This window comes from Dendrobates tinctorius, unplaced genomic scaffold (genome assembly GCF_039654945.1).
Source record: "Dendrobates tinctorius isolate UK_male_01 unplaced genomic scaffold, ASM3965494v1 ptg000322l, whole genome shotgun sequence".
Taxonomy (NCBI): domain Eukaryota; kingdom Metazoa; phylum Chordata; class Amphibia; order Anura; family Dendrobatidae; genus Dendrobates; species Dendrobates tinctorius.
Window position 1 is genome coordinate 2417150 of NW_027361989.1, and position 10817 is coordinate 2427966.

At 44.1% G+C, this 10817-nt stretch overlaps 1 long non-coding RNA gene across 1 annotated transcript; it reads right to left on the reverse strand.

Moving 5' to 3' along the window:
• Window positions 1-460: 460 nt before the first annotated feature.
• On the reverse strand, window positions 461-3165 carry LOC141073997 (uncharacterized). Its single transcript, XR_012227110.1, has 3 exons — window positions 3105-3165; window positions 1091-1172; window positions 461-1016 (listed from the first exon to the last, which is right to left on the reverse strand). It is a non-coding gene; the product is annotated as an uncharacterized lncRNA (long non-coding RNA).
• Window positions 3166-10817: the final 7652 nt, after the last annotated feature.

Consider the following 10817-nt stretch of genomic DNA (forward strand, 5'->3'; position numbering starts at 1 on the left):
TCCCATGATCTATGTAGACTAGCTACATACTTCATGTAGGCAGGGACAGGGCCGCCATCAGGGCATTACTGCCCGTACTAGTGTATGGTGCCCGGTGAGCAGAAGCAAAGAGGGGGGTCGGACCTGCTTCAGTTCCTTAGATTGTGTGCAATACTCTTTGTTGTTTTTATATTATGTTTCTCTGATCTCACAAAATGACCTTATTTTTATTGTGTTATATGTTATTGTTATATGTGTTGTTTTTGTTTTGTCTGTTTTCTTTGTTTTCTCTTTTGTTATTGGCACTGTAATTTTGCACTTTATGTAATTGACCAAAGGATTTAACTAAATGACTCTTATGAAAATAGATTTAGTTAGCAAAATATTTAGTGGGAATGTGTTATGAAGCTTTTATGTTTTGGGCATTGTCCACTCTCTAGTTATTATTAACCAATGAGTATATTATTATTATTTATTATTATAGCGCCATTTATTCCATGGCGCTTTACATGTGAGGAGGGGTATACATAATAAAAACAAGTAGAATAATCTTAAACAATACAAGTCACGACTGGCACAGGAGGAGCGAGGACCCTGCCCGCGAGGGCTCACAATCTACAATTATATGAGATGATTAAAAGGCATTTAGTGCAGAAATTCCGCATAGCCTATATTTCTATTTCCCATATTTCATATTTGTTGCTGTAATTCAAGAAAGGCCATATTAGTAAGAGCCCTATCATCTCAAACACATTCATGACCAATAACCAGAACATGGCCAATCCTTTTAATCATAGTTAAAAAAGTTTTGCAAGAATTGAGTTTAAAGTATGTAACCCCTTATATCATAAAATAATAAATAAACAGAAACGACTTTTCTAATAGACTGGGACTTCCAGAAGAGATCCCTTATTAGCAGTCACCTCATTATCATAACAAGCAGGATTACAATGAGAGATAACAGAATCCACCATTCCCAGTAGGTAATGTCACAGCTCTCCTCTTCCCCCTTCCTGCACAATGACATCTGCATGAAACTAAACATGAGAACATGAATAGAAAACTCTCCCAAGGAAATAGAGTCCCCTATAATGTCTTATGATATATATACACATGTATATGTCCAATATCCATATCTCCAAACAGGCAAGAGAGCAGCTTCCATAAATGTTCAGGAAACAGCATACAATAATCTGCAATCAGAAATACAGATTATACAAAAGATTATAACAATAGGATCTCAATTACTTTAAAAAATGTATGTGACACATTCCCTTAAAGAAAAATAAATAGAAAATATTGCTAATAAGATTATTGGATATTTTAAGAAACGTTTAATAGGTTAGAGTAGAGTAGGGCCCTGCCAAAAGAGTCTACCTTGTCGTGGTGGCAGGCTTAAAAAATCCGTTGGTCAAAACAAAAGCTGATGGTTATGTATGTGATACGGTTCCATGGGAACAGTTAGTGTGTGATTGGTGAGAATGGGGCAGAAGAGTTTTTCCAAGAGTGGGTGGTGGGACTGTGGAAAGTTTGAGGGGTGTAGGCGGGGCTTGAGTGGAGGCAGAACTGGGGTGGAGCCTGGACGGAGTCTCATGGGAGCCCAAAAATTTTGCCAGTATGGGGCCCTGAAATTCCTTTTGGCAGCCCTGATCAGGAACATAGCTTCCATAATATGTGATAGTTTCATTATCACAATGGTGAGATAATGTGAAAGAAATGATAACTCCATTGTCTTACCCTTGATCTTAGTATCTCTTGGTACATGTATCAGAGATAGAATAACTGTTGTTGCTTTGCGATAGTTCCTTCTCCCATTTTCCTTTATTTTCCCTTGTTTCCCCTTTTTTTTCCTTTATTTTGTTTAACTCTATCTTGTATAATAATTAGCGATGCTGGATGAACCCGGTCGGACGGAGCGCAAAGAGAGGGGAATGTAGATTTAAAATCTTCTTTTATTAATGTAGTCCAATGTGATTAATATAAGAAGATTTTAAATCTACATTCCCCTCTCTTTGCGCTCCGTCCGACCGGGTTCATCCAGCATCGCAACCTCCTTCCTCTTTGGAGGCACCCGGCAGGAGCTGCATTGATCTCCCCAGAGAAGGCACGGCTGGCGCTCCTCTGTGACCGTCATTACCTGGATTGTATAATAATTAGGACATTTTCAATAAAAACAATTTGAACAGGATATAGAATATCTGCCTGGTAAAAAAATGCTTTTGTGACTCCTTCGTGAGCATCATGTGCTAAAGAAGAGCCACGTCCGGCTGAGCCAAGGTGCAGGGTGATGATGGACTTTATCTGGTCACGTCACATTCTTCATGGTGCCCATCAGGAGGTGGCCAGTGGCTGTGATTTTTTTTCTCATGCTGAATTAGTATGAGATACAGAGTACAGCTCTGCTCTGCCCCATGGTATAATATTGGGTCTAGCGCCATCTGATAAGACATCGGATAGTTCTCCACCATATCATGTAGTTATGTGAACGAACTCTCATTGTAATAAACTCATTTTCTTTTCATTTGGAGCAGCTGTGATCATGTTGGCTTATTATCCAAACCAGGAGCCTCCGCTCAGGGCCGTGTTTAGAGTTTGTGCTGCCCTGGGCACTTTTAGTGCTGCCCCCCATTGATGAGTATGACTAATGCAGACACTGTCGTCAGGGACTTAGGCTACTGTCACATCAGCCATTTTTGCCATTCGCAGCAGATCCGGCAAATGCTGTACTTGCAGCAACGGAAAACAACGCGGCGAGCTGTGATTTTTTGTTTCACTGCAAGTTCAAAACCGCAAGTGCAGCAGATGTTCACAATTCCCACAGGGAATGAATGAGGCCGAACGCAGTGTGGTCATAAGTGATCCGTTACGTGGCAGAGGCGGAAAAACTGCCGGCAAAAATCGCTGCGGCATCCATCGGACCGGACCGCCCCCGGGTGAGTATAAGAAAACTTCTTTTTCTCACCTTTCAGGTTAGATCGGGGGTTTATCTGCAGCGTTATAGAATGCTGTAGATAAGCCCCTAAAGGCGGTGGCCGCATCTTACAGCAGCATAACGAGGCGACAGGTTCCCTTCTATAGAGTAATATCAATGAATGAATATTGTTCTTAATGTTATGTCACAATACCAGGATCTGGGGATCTTCTGAGGTCACGAGCTCTCTGATGCGATGTCGCTGCCTGTCTCACTGTCTTCCTCTTTGGACACTGCAGTGCGGTGGACAAGAAAGCGTTAACTGGTTAACAGCAAGAAGTCTGGTGTCTATGTTCTAACAGAACTAGAAACTCTCCCCATCCCATGTCCAGCAGACATTGGAGGATCACTGGATGGATTTTACTATTCTATTACTGCCCAGTCTCTGAATAAGGCCTTATTCTTACCTCCGTGTTTAACCCCTTTCTGCCATGTGACGTACTATCCCGTCCATGTGCCCTGGGACTTTATTCCCAGAGACGGGATAGTACGTCATAGCGATCAGCGGCGCCCACGTGGTGAGCGCCGCTGATCGCGGCCGGGTGTCAGCTGATTATCACAGCTGACACCCGGCACAATGTGTCAGGGGCGGTCACGGACCGCCCCCGACACGTTAACCCCTTGCACACCGTGATCAAACACGATCGTGGTGTACCGGGAGTTAACCCCTTCACCCCCAAGGGTGGTTTGCACGTTCATGACCAGGCCAATTTTTACAATTCTGACCACTGTCCCTTTATGAGGTTATAACTCTGGAACGCTTCAACGGATCTAGGCGATTCTGAGATTGTTTTCTCGTGACATATTGTACTTCACTTTAGTGGTAAAAATTTTTCGCTATAACTTGCGTTTATTTATGAAAAAAACAGAAATATGGCAAAAATTTTGAAAATTTTGCAATTTTCAAACTTTGAATTTGTATGCCCTTAAAACAGAGAAATATGTGACACAAAATAGTTACTAAATAACATTTCCCACATGTCTACTTTACATCAGCACAATTTGGGAAGCAACATTTTTTTTTGTTAGGAAGTTATAAGGGTTAAAATTTGACAAGCGATTTCTAATTTTTACAACAAAACTTACAAAACCATTTTTTTTAGGGACCACCTCACATTTGAAGTCACTTTGAGGGGTCTATATGGCAGAAAATACCCAAAAGTGACACCATTCTAAAAACTGCACCCCTGAAGCTACTCAAAACTACATTCAAGAAGATTATTAACCCTTCAGGTGCTTCACAGGAGCAGAAGCAACGTGGAAGGAAAAAATGAACATTTAACTTTTTAGTCACAAAAATAATATTTTAGCAACAATTTTTTTATTTTCCCAAGGGTAACAGGAGAAATTGGACCCCAAAAGTTGTTGTCAAATTTGTCCTGAGTACGCTGATACCCAATATATGGGGGGGAACCACTGTTTGGGCACAAGGCAGGGCTCAAAAGGGAAGGAGCCCCGTTTGACTTTTTCAACCTAAAATTGGCTGGAATTGAGATCGGACGCCATGTCGCGTTTGACGAGTGTCTGATGTGCCTAAACAGTGGAAACCCCCCACAAGTGACCCCATTTTGGAAACTAGACCCCCTAAGGAACTTATCTAGATGTGTGGTGACCACTTTGAACCCCCAAGGGCTTCACAGAAGTTTATAACACCCGGGCGTGAAAATAAAAAATCATATTTTTTCCACAAACATGATCATTTAGTCCCCAATATTTTGTTTTCCCAAGGGTAATAGGAGAAATTGGACCCCAAAGGTTGTTGTCAAATTGGTCCTGAGTACGCTAATACCCAATATGTGGGGGGGGAACCACTGTTTAGGCACATGGCAGGGCTCAGAAGGGAAGGAGCCCCGTTTGACTTTTTCAACCTAAAATTGGCTGGAATTGAGATCGGACGCCATGTCGCGTTTGACGAGCGTCTGATGTGCCTAAACAGTGGAAACCCCCCACAAGTGACCCCATTTTGGAAACTAGACCCCCTAAGGAACTTATCTAGATGTGTGGTGACCACTTTGAACCCGCAAGGGCTTCACAGAAGTTTATAACACCCGGGCGTGAAAATAAAAAATCATATTTTTTCCACAAACATGATCATTTAGTCCCCAATATTTTGTTTTCCCAAGGGTATCAGGAGAAATTGGACCCCAAAGGTTGTTGTCAAATTTGTCCTGAGTACGCTAATACCCAATATGTGGGGGGAACCACTGTTTAGGCACATGGCAGGGCTCAGAAGGGAAGGAGCCCCGTTTGACTTTTTCAACCTAAAATTGGCTGGAATTGAGATCGGACGCCATGTCACGTTTGACTAGCGTCTGATGTGCCTAAACAGTGGAAAACCCCTACAAGTGACCCCATTTTGGAAACTAGATCCCCTAAGGAACTTATCTAGATGTGTGGTGACCACTTTGAACCCCCAAGGGCTTCACAGAAGTTTATAACACCCGGGCGTGAAAATAAAAAATCATATTTTTTCCACAAACATGATCATTTAGTCCCCAATATTTTGCTTTCCCAAGGGTAACAGGAGAAATTGGACCCCAAAGGTTGTTGTCAAATTTGTCCTGAGTACGCTGATACCCAATATGTGGGGGGGAACCACTATTTAGGCACATGGCAGGGCTCAGAAGGGAAGGAGCCCCGTTTGACTTTTTCAACCTAAAATTGGCTGGAATTGAGATTGGACGCCATGTCACGTTTGACGAGTGTCTGATGTGCCTAAACAGTGGAAACCCCCCACAAGTGACCCCATTTTGGAAACTAGACCCCCTAAGGAACTTATCTAGATGTGTGGTGACCACTTTGAACCCCCAAGGGCTTCACAGAAGTTTATAACACCCGGGCGTGAAAATAAAAAATCATATTTTTTCCACAAACATGATCATTTAGTCCACAATATTTTGTTTTCCCAAGGGTAATAGGAGAAATTGGACCCCAAAGGTTGTTGTCAAATTTGTCCTGAGTACGCTAATACCCAATATGTGGGGGGGAACCACTGTTTAGGCACATGGCAGGGCTCAGAAGGGAAGGAGCCCCGTTTGACTTTTTCAACCTAAAATTGGCTGGAATTGAGATCGGACGCCATGTCGCGTTTGACGAGCGTCTGATGTGCCTAAACAGTGGAAACCCCCCACAAGTGACCCCATTTTGGAAACTAGACCCCCTAAGGAACTTATCTAGATGTGTGGTGACCACTTTGAACCCCCAAGGGCTTCACAGAAGTTTATAACACCCGGGCGTGAAAATAAAAAATCATATTTTTTCCACAAACATGATCATTTAGTCCCCAATATTTTGTTTTCCCAAGGGTATCAGGAGAAATTGGACCCCAAAGGTTGTTGTCAAATTTGTCCTGAGTACGCTGATACCCAATATGTGGGGGGAACCACTGTTTAGGCACATGGCAGGGCTCAGAAGGGAAGGAGCCCCGTTTGACTTTTTCAACCTAAAATTGGCTGGAATTGAGATCGGACGCCATGTCGCGTTTGACGAGCGTCTGATGTGCCTAAACAGTGGAAACCCCCCACAAGTGACCCCATTTTGGAAACTAGACCCCCTAAGGAACTTATCTAGATGTGTGGTGACCACTTTGAACCCGCAAGGGCTTCACAGAAGTTTATAACACCCGGGCGTGAAAATAAAAAATCATATTTTTTCCACAAACATGATCATTTAGTCCCCAATATTTTGTTTTCCCAAGGGTATCAGGAGAAATTGGACCCCAAAGGTTGTTGTCAAATTTGTCCTGAGTACGCTGATACCCAATATGTGGGGGGAACCACTGTTTAGGCACATGGCAGGGCTCAGAAGGGAAGGAGCCCCGTTTGACTTTTTCAACCTAAAATTGGCTGGAATTGAGATTGGACGCCATGTCACGTTTGACGAGCGTCTGATGTGCCTAAACAGTGGAAACCCCCCATAAGTGACCCCATTTTGGAAACTAGACCCCCTAAGGAACTTATCTAGATGTGTGGTGACCACTTTGAACCCCCAAGGGCTTCACAGAAGTTTATAACACCCGGGCGTGAAAATAAAAAATCATATTTTTTCCACAAACATGATCATTTAGTCCCCAATATTTTGTTTTCCCAAGGGTAACAGGAGAAATTGGACCCCAAAGGTTGTTGTCAAATTTGTCCTGAGTACGCTGATACCCAATATGTGGGGGGGGGAACCACTGTTTAGGCACATGGCAGGGCTCAGAAGGGAAGGAGCCCCGTTTGACTTTTTCAACCTAAAATTGGCTGGAATTGAGATCGGACGCCATGTCACGTTTGACAAGCGTCTGATGTGCCTAAACAGTGGAAACCCCCCCACAAGTGACCCCATTTTGGAAACTAGACCCCCTAAGGAACTTATCTAGATGTGTGGTGAGCACTTTGAACCCCCAAGTGTTTCACTAAAGATTATAATGCCCAGGCGTGAAAATATAAAATCCTGTTTTGTTCCCACATAAATGGTCATTTAGTCCCCAATTTTTAATTTTCCCAAGAGTAACAGGAGAAATTGGACCCCAAAAGTTGTTGTCCAATTTGTCCTGAGTACCCTGATACCCCACATGTGGGAGAAAACTACTGTTTGGGCACACGTCAGGGCTCGAAAGGGAAGTAATGATGTTTTGGAAAGCAGACTTTGATGGAATGGTCTGCGGGCGTCATGTTCTATTTGCAGAGCCCTTGATGTTCCTAAACAGTAGAAACCCCCCATAAGTGACCCCATTTTGGAAACTAGACCCCCTAAGGAACTTATCTAGATGTGTGGTGAGCACTTTGAACCCCCAAGTGTTTCACTAAAGATTATAATGCCCAGGCGTGAAAATATAAAATCCTGTTTTGTTCCCACATAAATGATCATTTAGTCCCTAATTTTTAATTTTCCCAAGAGTAACAGGAGAAATTGGACCCCAAAAGTTGTTGTCCAATTTGTCCTGAGTACCCTGATACCCCACATGTGGGAGAAAACTACTGTTTGGGCACACGTCAGGGCTCGAAAGAGAAGTAATGACGTTTTGGAAAGCAGACTTTGATGGAATGGTCTGCGGGCGTCATGTTCTATTTGCAGAGCCCTTGATGTTCCTAAACAGTAGAAACCCCCCATAAGTGACCCCATTTTGGAAACTAGACCCCCTAAGGAACTTATCTAGATGTGTGGTGAGCACTTTGAACCCCCAAGTGTTTCACTAAAGATTATAATGCCCAGGCGTGAAAATATAAAATCCTGTTTTGTTCCCACATAAATGATCATTTAGTCCCCAATTTTCCCACGAGTAACAGGAGAAATTGGACCCCAAAAGTTGTTGTCCAATTTGTCCTGAGTACCCTGATACCCCACATGTGGGAGAAAACTACTGTTTGGGCACACGTCAGGGCTCGAAAGGGAAGTAATGACGTTTTGGAAAGCAGACTTTGATGGAATGGTCTGCGGGCGTCATGTTCTATTTGCAGAGCCCTTGATGTTCCTAAACAGTAGAAACCCCCCATAAGTGACCCCATTTTGGAAACTAGACCCCCTAAGGAACTTATCTAGATGTGTGGTGAGCACTTTGAACCCCCAAGTGTTTCACTAAAGATTATAATGCCCAGGCGTGAAAATATAAAATCCTGTTTTGTTCCCACATAAATGATCATTTAGTCCCCAATTTTTAATTTTCCCAAGAGTAACAGGAGAAATTGGACCCCAAAAGTCGTTGTCCAATTTGTCCTGGGTACTCTGGTACCCCACATGTGGGAAAAAACTGTTTAGGCACACGTTGGGGCTCGAAAGGGAAGTAGTGTTGTTTTGGAATGCAGACTTTGATGGTCTGCTGGCGTCATGTTCCATTTGCAGAGTCCCTGATGTGCCTAAACAGGAAAAAAACCCACATATGACATCATTTTGGATACTAGACTCCCAATGAACAAATCTAGATGTGCCCCCAACTAATCTAATGTAAATTAGTAGTGCATGGAGGTGTGGTACAATTTGAAGCAATCCTTCATGCACAGGCCAGGTTTTTCGGAGCAGGTGTCGCACTGGTAAATGGTGTCCCTGCGTATTCCTTTTTTGTAACACACTCGACACCTTTTTTGCGGCTTACCTTTTCTTGGGGTTGGCGGGACCACCCCCGGAAAATGCTGACCTGGGACAATACGAGCACCTTCAGTTCCTGAAGTACTGGGGCCCGCTCCTTCCTGAGCGCCAAACATCATGGCCTTAACCACTACCTCCTGGAAATGAAGGTACGACGTATCGCTGGGGCATGCACATTGTGACAGCAGGAATGCGTTGAGCATTGCCATTTGGACGATGTGCACGGCCAGCTTTTTGTACCACACCTTGGCCTTCCTCAATGCATTGTACGGTTGGAGGAGTTGATCAGAGAGATCAACTCCCCCCATTTTTTTGTTGTACCCCACTACACATGTCAGTTTGAGGACCTTTGTAGAGGTACCCCGTACAGTGCAGAGGGTACTGCCATCACCGTGTATGGTGGTCAAGAGATGGACATCTCTCTTGTCCTTGTACTTGACCACCAGCAGGTGGTCGCTACATTGGGCTCTGCTCTCACCTTTTCGGAGCATCTGCCCAAGTAGCGTCTTCGGGAGGCCTCTCTGATTTTTGCGGACAGTACCGCAGGCTGCGGTACGTCGCTCAGAGAGGGATTTGTAGAGTGGGATGCTGGTATAAAAGTTATCAGTGTAGAGGTGATAACCTTTATCCAGCAGTGGGTGCACCAAATCCCACACAATTTTCCCACTCACTCCCAGGAAAGGAGGACACTCAGGGGGTTCAATCCGGGTGTCCTTCCCTTCGTAAACTCTAAACTTGTGGGTGTACCCTGAGGTACTCTCACACAACTTATAGAGTTTGATTCCGTACCTGGCCCTCTTACTGGGCAGGTATTGACGGAATCGCAGCCTTTCCTTGAAGTGAACCAAGGACTCATCCACGCAGATGTCCCTTTGGGGCACATACACTTCAGCAAACTTTTTGTTGAAGTGTTCGATGACCGGCCGAACTTTGAACAGACGGTCAAAGTTGGGGTCATCTTGTGCGGGACACTCTGCATTATCAGTATAATGCAGAAACTTGTGGATGGCCTCAAACCGCGTCCGGGCCATGACCATTCGGAACACTGGAGTGTTGTATAAAATATCAACACTCCAATATTGCCGAATTTCCGGCTTCTTCAGTATCCCCATATGGAGGACCAGGCCCCAAAACTGCGTCATTTCAACTTCGTCTACAGGAGACCAGTTTGAAAATGTTGAACGCGGGTTTTGCTCCAAAAATTGACGAGCGTAAAAATTAGTTTGCTCCACCATGAGGTTAACAAAATCCTCAGAGAAAAAGACTTTGAAAAAGTCAATTTCTGTGAGGCCGGTGGTGTCAAACTTGATTCCTGATTCTGCCACAAAATCAGGAATCAGTGGCTCGTAATTTTCGGGGGGCGAGGTCCATACGGGGAGCACTGGGTCAGCTGCGGGCATGGTGGGCGCTGCCTCATCTTCTGTCCTGGAGCGTCTGCGTGGCGGTTCCGCAGGACCCGAGGAGGAAGATGAGGAGGGGGAAGAGGAAGAAGAAGAGGATGAAGAATCCGAAAAATAAAGAAAAGTCGGATCGTCATCCAAATCGCTATTAGTTTCGGAGGCAAGTAAAGCATATGCCTCCTCCACTGAATAGCGCTGTTGGGATGAATTTGATGACATTTTTGTGTAAATATGGTGCTTGGGTGTACACTTTATTGAAAACTGTATGTGTACAGTGGAAAAAAGTCTAAAACAGCAGGCCCTAGCTGATAAGTGTCACTTATCAAAACTAGGCTGCTGGATGTGCGCAAGGGGTGGCGCAAGGGGGGGGTGGAAAAAAAAAAAAAAAAGGAAAACGGCAA